This window comes from Alexandromys fortis, unplaced genomic scaffold, assembly GCF_014885135.2.
Source record: "Alexandromys fortis isolate MF-2015 unplaced genomic scaffold, M_Fortis_MF-2015_v1.1 scaffold_111, whole genome shotgun sequence".
NCBI lineage: Eukaryota > Metazoa > Chordata > Mammalia > Rodentia > Cricetidae > Alexandromys > Alexandromys fortis.
Window position 1 is genome coordinate 3,907,316 of NW_026067996.1, and position 16,501 is coordinate 3,923,816.

Sequence of the window (16,501 nt, forward strand, 5' to 3'; positions counted from 1 at the left end):
GTACCACTGTCAGTAAGTGCATCAAAACACGTCTCAATCAGAGGGTTTAGCGACACCTTGGGAGCTTGGATGGGACCTGGGTGAGCTAAGGCTTCCAAGACCATCTCCTTATTCCTCAGCATCTTCTCCAGAGAGCCATGAACACATCACTCTCCACTCTAACAGCTGTCTTACTAAAGTAAGAGGTAGGACAAAAAGGGCATAATTCAACTCAATATTAATTGTAGCACAGAAGGAAACACAGAGGAAGGCTATTTATATAATATAATAGTAAATTATGACGCAAAAGCAGTACAACTTTCTACCCTCTGGGACTCAGAAGCATACTTCAAAATGATAACAGAATATTCTAAAGGGGTACAGAACTTCTGCAACCTATGAATTACTTGATAAGTAAACTCATTTAATGAAATTTCATTAGAGTCAAGAATTCATAGAGCACAATGCATAGGGGCCCCATCTTCAGATGCTTGTTCTATTAACTGATGCATGGATGCCAATAAATATTTGAACTACATGTAAATTTAAAAAAAAAATGAAGAGGCGGAGGTTTATTTAAATTAGAATTCCCAATGAGGTAGATAATTTATGATTAAAAAAAAAGACTCAGTGTAGTCTTGGATGCAGCTCAGCAGCACAACGTGATTAACATGTTTGAGGCCCTGGTTTCAATACCCAGAACCAAAATGTTAATCACTTGTGGAATAGTTCAGATGTATTCATATGCTATTCCCCTAACTTTCATTTAACTTGAGAAGTTATTGTGTGTTCAAGTACCTGTGGTGCCCAGTCCCCCTCATACAGGGAAATAGAATGGATAACAAAGGTAGGCAAGGCAGATTTTGATTTAAACAGACAACAGAAATACAGACGGAAGAATCTCAAATTCACGTAATATTTTAAAGTCAGGGTAATTAAATAATGTGGCAGTGGTTTGGACTCCAGCATGCTACTGTAGACTGGATCAGCATAGAAAGCAGTAGAAAGGGGTGATATGAGGGTCGGTATCTGACAAGAAGGAGCAGCCAGTCATGTAAAGAGTTGGGTCTTTCACACAAAATGGAGGGGAACAAAGTGGAGCTCCAAGCACCCCTTGAGAGGTGAAGAGGATTTAACTCAACACTGGGGCCCAGGAAGTGCAAAGGAGATGGATCTTCATCAGAGGGAAGCTGTTCCTGCTGTTGCTTCTGCATGCATTCATGCGAGCTTGTCCGTGTGACATGTCTGTGTAAGTGTACGGTGCGTGCATATGGAAGACAGAGGTCAATGCCGGTTGTATTAAGCTACTATTTTCTACCCTATTTTTTGAAAAAGGTCTCTTAAATGAACCTAAACATTGTGGACTCGGGGACTCAGCTAGACTGGCTGGCCAGCAAGCCACAGAAGTCCTCCTCTCTTGTCTCTGTCTCTCCAGCAGAGGGGTTATAGGTGCAGAGCACTATATATAACTTAAAAACCAAACAAAACCCTGATTTTCATTTATCAAATGGGCAGTTATCTTAGTTTGGGTTTCTATTGCTGTGAAGAGCTACAATGACCACAGCAACTCTTTTATACAGGAAAACATTTAATTACAGTTCAGAGACACTCAGTCCTTATGGTGGGCTATGGCAGGGTGCAGGCAGACATGGTTGCTAGAGAAGTAGTTCCAAGTCAGACATCTTGCAGGCAACAGGAAGTGGTCTGAGGCACTGGACAATATCTTAAGCATATATGAGACCTCAAAGCCTGCCCCCACAGCGTGACACACTTCCTCCAACAAGACCACACCTACTCCAACACCTCCTAGTAGTGCCACTCCCTCTGGGGGCCATTTTCTTTCAAACCACCACAACATACATTCTTAGTTTTCACATTTTTGAGCATTTCATGATTACTATCTTTACATCATTTTCAACTGCTCCAATATTCCCCCAACTTCTTCTCAAAAAATTCATGACCTCTTCTGCTTTAATTATTACTGTTTTACACACACACACACACACACACACACGCACACGCGCGCGCACATGAATGTGCACTTGCATATATAAATACAACTTGCTGAGTCCATTGAGTGTCACTTATATGTGTATGTGCACTTGGGACTGGATAACCTACTAGGGGGCTTGTCCACGGAGAAAACCCTCTCTTCCTTTTTCAGCAGTCACTAATGGCCTGCAGCTTTTCATCTGGGGTGGGGCCCTGTGAGTTTTCCCCCATCTGCATTGAAATGTCAACTTGTCTCACAAACTCCACTGCTTGTGCAGCCAGTCCTTTACTAACAGGGCCACCTCCCCAAGCCCACTGTTAGGTGGTTTTCAGTAGGAAATGACAAGGCATGTTTTCTGCTGTGAGTATGGCTGCTGCTATGTCCAAAGAAGGGCTCATACCTTGCCAACCTAGGTCAGTTCCTCAAGCCCCACGTTCCCCAGAGAATCAATGGACACATGTTCAAGTCCACCTTTCATAAATAAATAAATAAATAAATAAATAAATAAATATTTGAAAAAAAAAAAAAAGCACTGTTGGAAGAGATGCAATCATTCCAAAGAAATCAGGGAAGAAAAAAAAACTTTGTTTTAGCCAGGGAGTGGAGGCGCACACCGTAAATCCCAGCACTCGGGAGGCAGAGGCAGGCGGATCTCTGTGAGTTCGAGGCCAGCCTGGTCTACAAGAGCTAGTTCCAGGACAGGCTCCAAAACTACAGAGAAACCCTGTCTTGAAAAACCAAAAACAAACAAACAAACAAAACAAAAAACAAAACCAAACAAACAAACAAAAAACCCTTTATTTTAGTATTTTTGTCTAAGGCACCATTAATCTTTACAAACTTCCTTTGAATTTCATAGGGAAAAGAGAACTCCAGCAAAGGCCTTTTCAATCACACACATTATTCTTCCAGGAGAGTTCCAGCATGCATTGAAGGCAATTAGTTTTTAAACACTAAGTCTCCACCTTGGCTCCTAATCAATATCCCATGGCATGGCCTCACAAAATCATAACATATTTAATATTCTTAGGATTCAAAAGGAAGGAATACACCACAATCTGATTAATTCTGACCCGATTAAAACTAATTTTGTAAAAGTTTACAATTACAAAGATCTGAGTTTTCATTCAGTAAGAAAATCTTGTTCTAGAAATGAGAAAGTATCAAAAGAAATAATTGCACGAGGCGGTAATTATTCAAGCAAATGCTGTGTAGAAATGAATTTATATAGTGCTGGATGGCCTCTGACTCCGACGGGCCCATCTGTTGGTGACAGCAGAGCATCCACACACATCTCTGCCGCCCTAGGGGAGCCACTCTGAAGTTCTTGTTCCTGAACTAACAAACACGCTATACAAATTCTTGAAGGTCTACAATTATTTCAGTGAGTGTTGCAGCACTTCGTGCAAAGGTATCATATAGCAACAAAAAGTATAGAAGTATACTAAAGTAATAAAAGTTAGTACAAAAAAAAAAAAGCCTGAGACATCCCTAGCTACTAAGATTTTCAGTAGAACATTGGACACCGCAGACAGCTACAGTGTAGACAATGTCACCAACAGAATTTATCTGCGGTTTCGAAAGCCAACTAATGAAGAGGCAAATGTTTGCCAATACTGCTTTATTCAAACATTCTACTTACTGCCCAGCAAGGCCAAGTTCCTTAAGCAAATCTGTTTGTTATTCTTGGAACCACCTCTAAGGTTCATTATCACTAACAAAAACTAACAAAAGATACTTGAAGGAAAGGTGTGTGTGTGTGTGTGTGTGTGTGTGTGTGTGTGTGTGTGTGTAAAATGCTTGCTGGGCAAGCAAGAAGCTGGGTTCATATCCCCTGAACCAATGTTAAAAAAAAAAAAAGCCAGGTATAGTGGAATGAACACTTCTGTAAACTTAGGGTGGAAGGCGAGTCAGCCAGCCTAGGCAAGTAATGAGCTCGGGAACTTACAATGTTCACTCAAGCACTTACCCGTGCACATACACCCTCCTGATATTTCGGCCACTCTAAGAATAGAGCCATAGTCTGACTGTCTCTCTCTCTCTCTCACACACACACATACCAGTTGAATGAGATGAAAAGACAGCCACATATTTTTTTCTCAGTTTGCTTTTTTGTAAATATTATTTTCTTTTGGCTTGAAATGAAAGACAAATGTTGAAGAAATTAACTACACTCTACGTATATGTGGTCAAGCTTTGGTTTTTAATGGAACCAGAGGCCTGAATGTGTGTGGTAATAGAAAGAAAATAATCTGTACTGTCTTGCTTAATGAAATCATTCTAAACTCCTCCTGTACAGTCAGACATCAGACTGCATTATTTGACATTTTCGGCTTTGCTCTTTCCCATTTTCTTATCTAATCAGGTCTACTACTCAGACTACAGTACCGACTGAACAGGACTGTGACTAAGGTTCTGTTATTAGGGTGGCTGAAAGTTCAGGAGGGGGTGACCCATTTTGCCCTAAAGTATTAATCAACTAAGAAATTTAGGCTGAAAATAAGAGAATCCCTGAGAAACAGTGGCTTGAATAGTGAGAAGCGTGGTTTTGTTTTTTAATTTTTATTTTCATCCACCCAGGAATCTAGGGGAAGAGTGTCCTAGAGGGTTGCTTCAACTATTCAACAGCGTTATCTCTATTGGACCCTTCCCTGCATCCTAGTGTCCACCATCTGCCTATGGCCCCATTCCTGTAAGATGATTTCTACATCCTTATTTAGAGCAGCAGCAGGAGAAAGGAAGAAATGATTTATTTCTAAGAGTATCACCATTTTCACATGTATAATCAATCATGTTTTATTGTTTTGCATGTGTACAAACTCATGGTCGGGGTGGAGGATCAGGAGCTGATACCTGTGGTCTTCTGAATCAAGTTCCACCTTGTTCATTGACAAAAGACACCCAACTGAAACCCGAGCTCACTGATAGGACTAACGCGGCTGGCCATCCTGCTCTGTGGATCTTCCATCTCCACCTTTTAAGAAATGGACTTACAGGCAGACCAGCATGCTCACCCAGCATTCATACGTTTACATGGGTGCTGAGGATTCAAACTAGGGTTGCACACATGCAGAACAGACACTTTAACCCTTGAGCCAGTCCCAGATCTTGTTTGTTGCTGATTTTCTCATGTTTTTAAAATAGGATCTCAAGTAGCTCAGGATGACTTCAAGCTGTTTCTGTAGCTGAAGATGACCTTGAACTTCTGCTCTTCCTGACACCTGAGTTCTGGCATTCAGGTATGTTCCACTGTAGTAGATTTATATGGCGCTGAGGAATTCAATCCAGAGCATCAAGCATGGTAAAACCCTCTACCAATTGAGTGATATCCCCATTCCCTACACACGTGAAAGAGACTGGAGAATGATACTGACTTAAACCTTTTGTGATTCAGCAGATATGACTAGCATCATACCAGTTTTACTAAGACGAATTAATTGTGCTAATGAAAGTCTGGGTTCTCTGAGTAGGAACAACAGGGAGATGGTCACCAAGTAAACAAGGACAGTAACATATATCTCACGCCCTAGAGTTGGAGGATCTCTAAATAACAAAAGATCACTTAAAGGAGAAAGATCGGGGCTCAGTGGTTAAGAGTACTTGTTCCTACAGAGGAACTGGTTCCCGGCATCCACATGGTGGTTTACAACCATCCATAACTCCAATGTATGAGACTCAGTCCTCTCTTCTGACCTCTGTGGGTACCAGTCTCACAAACATACACACACACACACAGAGAGAGAGAGAGAAAGAGAGAGAGAGAGAGAGAGAGAGAGAGAGAGAGAGAGAGAAAGGGAGAGAGAGAAAGGGAGAGAGAGAAAGGGAGAGAGAGAAACACAGGAGACACACATAGAGAAATACATGAAAACAAAACACTCATAAAATAAATGAATCTAAAATAATAAAATTTAAAAAAATAAAATTCATAGCATATCTTTTACTTTTTTTCAAGCCTGAATATTGTGGAAGGCTGCCATGTCCTCACCTCCATTGCAAAGCCATCTCTACTCAATCTTTACCACAGTCAATGAAAAAAAGGAAGATCAATCATGCTATCTCTGGAAATATCATTCAACCTCAAACTTAGAACCTGGTTAACTCAAAATGTAAAAAGAATAACAGAGCATTTCTTCTGGTTACCCATAAAGACATTTTTAAACACATATTTAAGATGTATAACCAAGGGACTAGAGAGAGAGTTCCGTGGTTAAGAGTACTGACTGTTCTTCCCAGCACCCACTATGGTAGTTAACAAACTTCTGGAACTGTAGTCCCTGGGGGATCTACTGCCCTCTTCTGGCCTCCTGGGGTACTATATGCACAGTGTACAGGCATACAATCAGACAAACACTCATACATATAAAATATAAAAATATAAATCTCAAAAAGTTTAAAAGATATATAATTAATAGCTCTAGGAGTTCATAAGTGATTTAAAAGGAAGAACTCAGAAATGCTAGCAAAACTGAAATCTTGTCTTCAGAAATTTGTAACTCTGTTGAAAGTAAGAGACATACCTTTACTCCCTGCACAAGTAATTTCTATGCTATACCAAAAACCATCACATGACCAAACCCTACTACAATATGGCTAAGGTGAAAGTGAACACTATATAAAGAATTTCTGGGGCTGGAGAAGTGGCTCAGTGGTGAACAACATGGACTGTTCTTTCGGGGGACCCAAGCTCAATTTCCAGCACCCATTTCAGACAGCTTATAACTGTTTGTAACTCCAGCTCCTGGGGATACCCATAACCTCAGACACAAAGACTTATACGTGCAAATAAATAATAATAAAATATTTTTTTAAAAATTTCCATTATCACAAGTAAACTAGTAAATTTTAAGGTTTTAAGTATTACTTCTTAAAGTTCAGCCACTACTTCAGCAGTGCTTTCAAATGCCTGGATACCAAGGCAGAGACTGAGAAGAACATCACCTGCTGACAGTAGCCAGCCTTCTAACCCAAGGCACCGCCCACCCACTGTTAAGCAGTGTAGAAGCACAAGGGGGAATCACCCTCCACACATTGGAAAGTGAATGACAATACTTAAATGGCAATCATTTGTTGTTCCGATAAGATATTAAGAACTAAAAAGTCATACTTAAAGAATCCTAGGTCTTGTGAAAACCTGACCCCTTCATATTGTTTACTGGTAGAAAAGAAATTCATCTAAATACATTCCTCTCAGATGTTTAGGAATAAAATGAATCCAGTCTTAGTCTAAAAAGGAAGCAGTCCCAAGCATCAGAGAGACAAGAGAACAAAGTCTAGATTCCCTCATAATGTCTCTATGCTAAGACCACAGCCCCACTGTTGGGCATTTAGCAATCAAAACACACATGCAGGCTTCATCCTGGTACCCTGAATCAAACACATGGATATACGATTGCTTCACATTGATTCCTGCAGATACTGAATAAAGAAAAACAAGCCCAAGAACACAACTTTCATCCTTCCCCCACATCTCCTACCAGCTGAGCTCTCTGTACTCTCGAGATCTACAGTGGGAGAAAAACAAAAAGGAAAAAAAATGTTTCTGCACACGCCAAACCAGCCCCGTTGCCCCAGGCACCCTATCGGCAAGCTGCTCTCCACTGCCCCCTAGAGGGTCTTATTATCATAGCATGAATAGGAAAAGCTTTGCAAAAGAATGGAAGTGATCTCAAATGAATGCTTACTGAGACTTAAGATTTTACATTTTGATTAGCATAAAGAAATTCCTCAAACATCTTGCTAGAGATTCTATACCACACTTAAATACCATTAGTACATATTTTCCCCCATACCAAGGTCTGGTCCACCTCCTGGGGTTTACATATGCACTAGCTGAACACAGTTAAATATGTATGTTAAGAACGTCTTTAAGTTAAATAAAATTATGAGTCTTTGCTTCCTTAATTCATTTATCAAAAACAGCAATAAGAGAAATTAGCTAGGTATAAGATATTAGGGAATGGTGGGGACTGTGGCAAACTGAACATTTCAGCTATATCAATGGGGCGGAGGACAAGATCTAAGTTCATGGTAACTGGCTATGCCCTAGCTGGTCACATTATTTCAGAGACTGGGCATGCATGCATGTGTGTGTTTGTAAGATAAGCTAGAACCTCTATGTTTCAAATGACGCATGACTTCAAACAATGGGAAGAAGAAATCGTGCCAAGCATTCAATCTATCCACGTGAGCAGACACTTCTGCGATCAGCTCATCTGGAGCAAAGGCAATCCCAGAGAGAAACAGACGGGAGCCTCATCCATCTCTCCTACAATGAGATCCATCCTATCAAAAAACCATCTGCCTTACAGGGACAGATGTAGCAGCTGTGCAATTTGAAGACTGCTTAACTCTTCCACCAGTCCTTCCGTGGGTGTTTCGTCCTAATTCTGAAACAAACGAGTGGCTTTATACGGCATATTAAAGCATAAATAAATCTCCATGGTAGTCTGGGCTGTTTCTTCCTCTGCCTGTTCAGGCTGGAAGCACAAGAAATAGTGCCAACTGGACACTCGCAAGCAAGGGGTAGAGGCAGTGAAACACCTTCCCTCGTTCCTATGAGACCACGGCCATTATTAATGCTCTTCTAGGGAGGGGCAGCACAGCCAAAATCATCCAGCAGTTTATGCCCCGATCCCAACTGTTCCTTTGTTCTGAGTCTGGGTCTGATTTAAACTCCAGTCTCCTCTTCCTACTGCTCCATGGCCCTCCTTTGATCCGTTTCTCTTTCTCAGTTCACATACTCCATAGCTTACAGGACAGGTGATGGGGAATGGGCTCAGCAGAGAAGGAGCGGGCCAGATGCCGGCTCATTTTCATCTTCAGTGTAAATGCACTGTCTCATCCATACCACCTTAACTATCACTAGTCAAATCTCTACTTCAGCAGCACAGAAAACGCCACAATTTCCAATTCTATGTGACCACTGAAGGTTCCTAAAGGCAGCAGAATTCCTAAGTATATAAGCAAGACCCCATCCCTTGAACATATGCAAACATTTAGCAAAAATTCCCAGGAAGGCTTTATCCAGTGTTCTGGAAAATAAAAGGAAAGGGGAAAAAATTTTATCCTTCTGATCATTACAATTCATACACACACACACACACACACACACACTCGCGTGCACACACACACTGCGCACATGTGTGTGCATGTGTGTGTCTGTTGGTTTGTTCAGATGTGTATACACATGTCTGAGCATGCTGGTGAAGGCCAGGGTTCAACATAAGGTGTTTTCCTCTTATCAGTACTTATGTGCATAGGTGTTTTGTCTGCATAGCCCATCTGTGTGAGGGTGTCAGATTCTCTGGAACTGGAGTTACAGACAGTTGGGAGCTGCCATGTGCATGTTCTTACTGAACTCGAATCTCATCTGTTGTGCTAGGCCGCTGGACAGTGAGCTCCGAGGAGCTCCTGGTGTGCCCACCTTCCTGGCTATGAGATTACCCTCGCATTCCCATCCCCAGCAAATACTGGGGATCCAAACTCAAGTAAGCATGCTTCCACAGCAAGCACTTCAACTGAGCGGTATCCCCAGCCCCTTCCAGCATGGCTTTTAACACAACAAAGATCCTTAAAAATCTGGCCAGTAATATTTTAACAATCTAAAATTAACTTATTCCTGAAAGAGACACAAAGCTAAATTTAAAGATCTGTGGATAGTTTTTAATCTCCAAATATTTTTTCATCAGATCCTTTGAGGGATTGTGTTAGATTCCTTTAATTTCTTCCTTGAAGTGAAACTCAGAGTTATGCCAACAGCTTCATCTAAAAGTCCCAGTTTAAAAAGTGCTGTCTTTAATTGTTCTAATAAAAGACAAATGGGATCTACATGTGAGCTGGGTTTCTCATGTTAAAGTGGACACAGCCCATTTTAGAAAGCATGGACACAGAACCAAAAAGCCACATCCAAGAGCTGGGAACCCAGGCACCTGGTCTAACGACTGGACCACTCACTCCTCCAATTGCTCACTGCCTTATGGCATCAGGTCCTGCAGCTCACCTGCGGGAAAGAAGGTGAGGACTGGATAAAGGTAACAAGCATTGGATCACAAACACCAGACAACATGTGTGCAATTAGAAACAGTCAATGCTCTAGCACAAGGCACAGGGCTCATTAGTCTCCTCGTCAACATTGCCACAGTTCCACGTGGTGGGTTGGGTGGATGCGGTGAAGGCGGAAAGTTAAAAAGATGCAGGGACACGCATCATTAGCCCACAAGAGGAGCCTTATCAGCTCTCCTAAAGTTAGACTGCACATAGCCTTACAGTCTGCCAATAAACAAGGAAAACCTCACCACAAGAACCCAGTGCTCTCAAAAGCCCATTTTCTTTCCTCCGTACCCATGGAATTAGGGCACTACTTCTCATGACAGTACTCAAGTGTTTAAATAGCAAGTCTTGCTGCAACAGCACACATTGCACGGACAGCCTCAGAGATGACCAAGAAAGACTTTGACGTGACAGTTTACTCAAAGCCTTAGACAGGAATAAACAATAAGTTCACACAAGTTCTCCCCCACAGACATGACCACACACAGAACAAAATAAATAATAATCTAAGTTCAGAGATCTGAGAGGAAATAGGCTTAGTTTCTGCTGGAGACTATTTAGGCTTGTGATAGCAGCACTAATAAGGATGCTAACAATATTTTCTGAGAGCCAGACACCGTGCAAGGTGAATTACAAACATACATTACTCTGTCTAATCCTGCAGGACTTCCTGGGAGGTTACTACAATGTCTATGGCAATGCACACTCATAGGAGCTATTTCTGAGAGTCATTAATACTCGCGTGTTCAAAGGTCACCCACAGAGAGAGATAAGAGTTCTGGGACCTGAATTTACAAAGCCGTCATCCAAACCTGTTTCTAATTGCCATGCCCACTGCCTCTGACTGGACAAGTGTTTCTAAGGTAAGGATTCGTGTTACTCTAAAGCAACTCCAGGGTGTTGGGGAAAACTCAGAGACAGTAGAGAGAAGGAAACACAGAGGTAATTGCTACGAATTAGTTTGCAGCAATCCAGAAGCATTCTGCAGCTAAAACCAGCAGACATTTTGTGAACTTAAGCTATAAAACCACTGCTCTTAAGCTACTAAACTTAGGTTGTGGGGGGGAAAAAAGTCTTCACCAATGTGAACATTTTAGAAATATATTGCTAATGAAAATCCAGCTCCAAGTACATTGTGTGTGTGCATATTTATAGAAACTATCTCTCAAACTTTTGCCTTCCCTTATTTAAGTATTTATTTCTCCAAAGGTTTCAGATATATTGCTTCTGTGGTGAGGAAGTAGGTTTTAATGGAATGTATTGGGGGCAGAGTAGGATTTAATAGCATTTGGGCAGGATTTTTAAAATTGTATTTATTATTATTGTGGAGGTGTGCACGTGCTGCGGTGCACGTATGGAGGTCTGAGAACAGCTATGTGGGTCAGTGCTTTCCTTCAACCTTTACACAGGTTCCAGGGATTGAACTCAGGTCATCAGGCTTGCACAATAAACACCTTTACTGGCTAAGCCATTCTGCCAGCCCTTGGGCTATTTCTTAAATGGACATTTTGGACTCCAGTATACAAGCAGGTTCAAAAACTAGTTAGGACCAGACAGACCTTGTCCTCCTAACCAACTGTTGAGTGTGCAACTCGACCAAAATAAAAGCAGAAGCCATCATCCTTGTTTCAGTATGAAGCTACATGCTGATGGGCACATTGTGATATAGAAAGTTCTCACTTTGGCATCTTCAGTTAGTTACTGCAACAATATTTAAAAATCAGAAGATCTTTAAAACCTATTGTGGAGTAATTCTACCTTCCATGGGCTACAACAGGGAGAAGTCTGACAAGAACATACTGGAGGGAGAGACAGAGACAGAGAGAAGAGAGAGAGTTGGGGGAGTGCACATGTGTGCCCATAGAAATCAGAGGTTGACACTAGGTGCTTTCCTCCGTTGCTGTAGATATTCTTACTCCTATTATTACAGTTTGTTGTTGTTGTTATTTGAGACTAGGTCACTAACTGATTGGCTAGGCTGGCTGGCCAGTGAGCTCCAGAAACCCGTCTGTCTCTGCTCCATAGAGCTGACAGGACAGGCATATGTTGCCATGCCTGCTTTGACATGGGTGCTTGGGATCATAATTCAGGCACGTAAGTTTGTGCAGCAAGTACTTCACAGACTGAGCCATTTCCCCAGCCACAGGATTCTTTTTAACCAGTGCTTCTATGGAGAACAAAATTAGAGGTTTTAATGGTGAGGAAGACTTCCCAGGATCATTCTATGTCATACAAATCAATGGGCATATTCCAGATGGTAATGGAATTTGTTACACACAAACAGAAAACCTTCACCACAAAGATTCAAAGTTTAGGAAATGAACACACATAGAGATTCTATCCAAGCTTGCTTAATGATATTGTTGGAAATCTTTCTTTTTGGGAGAGTATGTCTACCCATTCCTCATAAGGCTCCAATGACAAACCAAAGCTCAATCATACCAAATTCCAACTCGGGGAAGCACTAAATTTCTTGGGCTTAGCAACACAGCACGGGTGAGGGGTTGGTTTATTCACAGCAGCATGGGAAACTGGAAGCAGCCACACCACTGATCAGTCACATCCCAGCATGGACAATGACGTCCTCATAACTGTAGATGGAGCCCTCCTTCAGCTAACCTTCCATAATCTATATGTTTAGTACTTCCAAAGATAACAAAGCCACCTACAATTTGAGTAGAATTACATAAACTGGCCAGGAGGTGTGGGAGAGCTATCAGAATCTCAAGTGCTAGTCCAGCGAGCCTCCTCACCCCCATCACTGATGGGAGACTGCAACCAACAAGTTGATTGATGACCTTGGGGGTCACTGGCAAGTAATCACAGCTGTTCTGATGAAGACAGCTGTTAACCTGGAAGATAGCACTCTACAGCAAATGCTTGTGACTTATTTCAGCTACTTATTCATTCAGCAAACATCTAGTAAGTTCACAACCTGAACTTGATATACAATAAGAGGTACAGCAGAGAGGAGGCGTGACCTTGACTAAGCAGGGAGTTCAGATTATACAGAAAGAAGTCTGGAAATTAGATAATAGAATCACATTATGAGGCTTTCACTGCCCTTGCTTATCTGCATATGGAAATATGACATTTATGCATATTTACATCAAAATGCTTAGAACTGTGCAACACTTCATCCAAAGCGAGAACAAAGGCGTTCTTCAAAGGCTTCTGTTGTTCGACAGGAAAAACTCAAACAACAGCAACCATGAGCAACACATGTGAAGTGCTTGGCATTCACCAAGCACCATGCCAAATATTTTCCATCACTGGCCCATTGTCAAGAGATGACTCTTCGAATCCTGGTGCCCAGGTTTGGAGACAACAAGTTCATTTTCTTTTCCTGTTTGCAAAAATCCAATCATTCCCAGAGCATGCCTTTAAAGTCAATAAACTTTTATATAAAGAGCAAGGAAGGACTGTGGGGCCTGATGTGTCAGGGTTTGTGGCTTGTGGGGTCCACCAGGAATTGGTCATGTGTACTTGGGCAGGTTCCATGAACTCTGAGCCTCTCTGCCCTCCTCCATGAAAGGAGTACTTACCCAGAACGACTCAGAGAATTAAATGAAACACAGGTGCAAGTAAGTGTGTGTGTGTGTGTGTGTGTGTGTGTGTGTGTGTGTGTGTGTGTGTGCGTGCTGATACCGGCACATAATGAGCAAACATTGCCCTTACTCAAGATGTGAGCTGTACTTTACAACCACATTGTTTCATGTCCCACCCCCGTCCCCCAGCTTCTGGTGAAATTCATTTTGGGTAAAGTGCCCCAGCTCGCTTTATCTGATTTCCACTAGATTCTGCTGAGCTAATGAACTTTTTCTCTATCTCTGAAAAAACCTACAGCATTTGTCAAACTGTCAATCAGCAATGTAGGAAAACAGCCCAAAGAAGATGCTGTTAATTGAAGAAACACACCAATCAACAATATGTCTGGGAAGTGTTTGTAAGCAAACACTAACACATAACTTCAATAGTGACAAAGACCTTTAGAAAATATTTCAAAAATAAATGTACGGAAATGCAGTCACGGTGTAACTAGTAAAGTCTCAAGGGGGTGGGCTCCTACCTGATTTTTCCTTTCATTTGCTGTCTTTAAAGATACGAAATTTGCCATTTGGGTGACATTTTGAATTTTTGCTTACTTATTTATGATTGTGCAAGTGCACATGTGCACCCACACATGTGGAGGTCAGAGGAGTCGATTTTTACTTCCACCTTTGCAGACAATCAATCTCAGATTTGCAGGCTTAGCAGCAGGTGCCTTTACTGGCTTAAACTATTGGAAGCTGTTCACATAGACGGCCCCAATTAAGACCACTTTAATTCTATAATTTTATAGCATTAATGGCATTCACAATGTTCTACAGTCACCATGGATATCTATTTCCAATACCTCTGAAAGAAACACTATAACTATTAAAACAAAGAAGTTCCTTACCCTACCCATTCCAGACCCTGGTGACCTTTAGTCTACTTTACTTCTCTGCATTTGTCCATTCCATATAGTTTATAAAAATGGGCTCATATGTTTTATTTCACTTTATACACTGATACTTTTTGAAAACTATTTTTACATATTTAGTTTTTTTTAACCATGGAAATATTATATATAGGGAACCAGAATGCCTGTGCTTTAAATGAAAATAATAAAAAGGAACAAGAGAGAAAAGACACACAAAGGGCATCCACCTGGTGGTCAGTCCGCTCCTCTGAAAGGGGCAGCACATAGCATGAGACACAGTCTACCACATTCTGCCCAGCTCTTCCCACAAGATCACTGCCACAGAAAGGAACACAGAGTGGATGACTTACAATTGGCAGCCCTAGATTTGTAGGTGAGCGTTTTGTGCACAATTTGGCAGGTTACAAATAAACACAGGAAGACAGCATCTGTCGTGCCCCTTAGGAAACCAGGCAGAACCAATGTAATTCCTTACCTGAAAAACATAAACACAGAACATATATTAGCATTCAATTGGCATAATTTCTTAGTAAGTTAAGCCTCATGTTTAGTTTATTTCTTCTTCTCGAGGCAAGCTGGCAGTGTCAGTTGGGTATCGAATTCTTATTTCAAAGAACAGTCTTTCCTGTTTCAAGTCTGTTTAGATGTAAATATTAGCAATAAAACATAGCAAGAATCGATGTTTCATGCTATCCTGGTCTTGTCGGCTTACATAATTCTGATCATCTCATGCTACATCCAACCCTCACGCCCTGACCAAGCAGTCATCCTCTGCTTCTGGTCTACTCTGCTGATTTCCCTAAACCCTAACTTGACTCCATTCTCTCCGATCTCCAGACTTAGCCTAGGTCACACATCCTATGGTCCAGCACAATCTGATCAATCTACCTGCACCTTTCTCAATCCCCAGGCTTGGCCCTAGGCATACACCCTGTTGCAGACTGGTCCTGTCTGAAGAGTCACTAGAACCTTACCTGCTTGCACTATCTCCAACCTTAAGGCCTTGCCTTGGCCACAGTTTGTACATTACTTACCCAGTGAGTTTACAGTATCTAGTTCACCCATGCCCTTCTCACACATGCCCACGTAGCCCACGGAGGACAGCCTGTACCACTTCAGGTAAATACAACCGTTTTTTTCCATCCACATGCTTCTGTGCTTACCACTGATTTGGAATCATCCCATTCCTCCAAACCAAAATCAAAACTGAACATCTTAAAGAATGACCTAACAACTCATATCATACCTGATTTGAAATCAATCAATGCTGAAAAACAGCAACAACAAAACAGAAAGCAACTCTCACTCAAAAGAGGCAACCTGGAATCACAGCAGATACACAATCCATAAACGAAGTCAACACGCCCAGGCCTTCTTGAAAAACAAGCAATATGAAAGTTCTCCCCTAGATGAACTCCACAACATACAACTTAAAAGAACAATCACTGGCTCGGAGAGATGGCTCAGCAGGTACAAACACTGACTGCTCTTTCAAAGGACATGGGTGCTTTGGAAGAGCCCCAGGGCCCACATGGCAGCTCACAACTGTCTGTGACTGTTTAACTCTACTTCCAAGAGATCAGCATGCTCACACAGACGTACATGCAGATAAAACACTAAGGCATATAAAATAAAAGTAAAATAAGTTTTACATATTTTTAAAAATCATATACTTCATCAAATAATTCAAGGAATTTAAAGAAGATGTGACCAAACAGCTCAAGGGACTACTTACAGAGAATGATCGCCTAAGCAATGCCCAAGAAAACACAAAAACGACCAGATGGAATGATGAAGACTGAAATCAATGAAGAGATAGAAACATTGAAGAGAACTCAAGGCAAGATGAAGATGGAACTGAAAAGCTCAATAACCCAATTAGTAAACACGGAAAAGTCTACACACAGAATGGATTAAGTGGAAGACAGAATATCAGGACTTGAAGATAAAGTAAAGGAGTTAAACCACACAATTTTAAGACACACAAAGGGAACAGGCAGAAACTGTGGAGCACC

The 16,501-nt window shown here is 41.5% G+C and overlaps 1 protein-coding gene across 23 annotated transcripts in view; it reads right to left on the reverse strand.

Moving 5' to 3' along the window:
- The window catches only part of Magi1 (membrane associated guanylate kinase, WW and PDZ domain containing 1), a 602,777-nt gene that overhangs the window by 333,084 nt on the left and 253,192 nt on the right, over positions 1-16,501 (reverse strand). The window contains exon 1 of one of the 23 annotated variants that reach the window (XM_050160306.1): positions 14,837-14,961. The exons of the other annotated variants lie outside the window; for them this stretch is intronic. The gene's annotated coding sequence lies outside the window, so the exon portion shown is untranslated. Of the gene's footprint in view, positions 1-14,836; positions 14,962-16,501 lie in introns of those variants that run through there. 23 annotated transcript variants of the gene reach the window in all.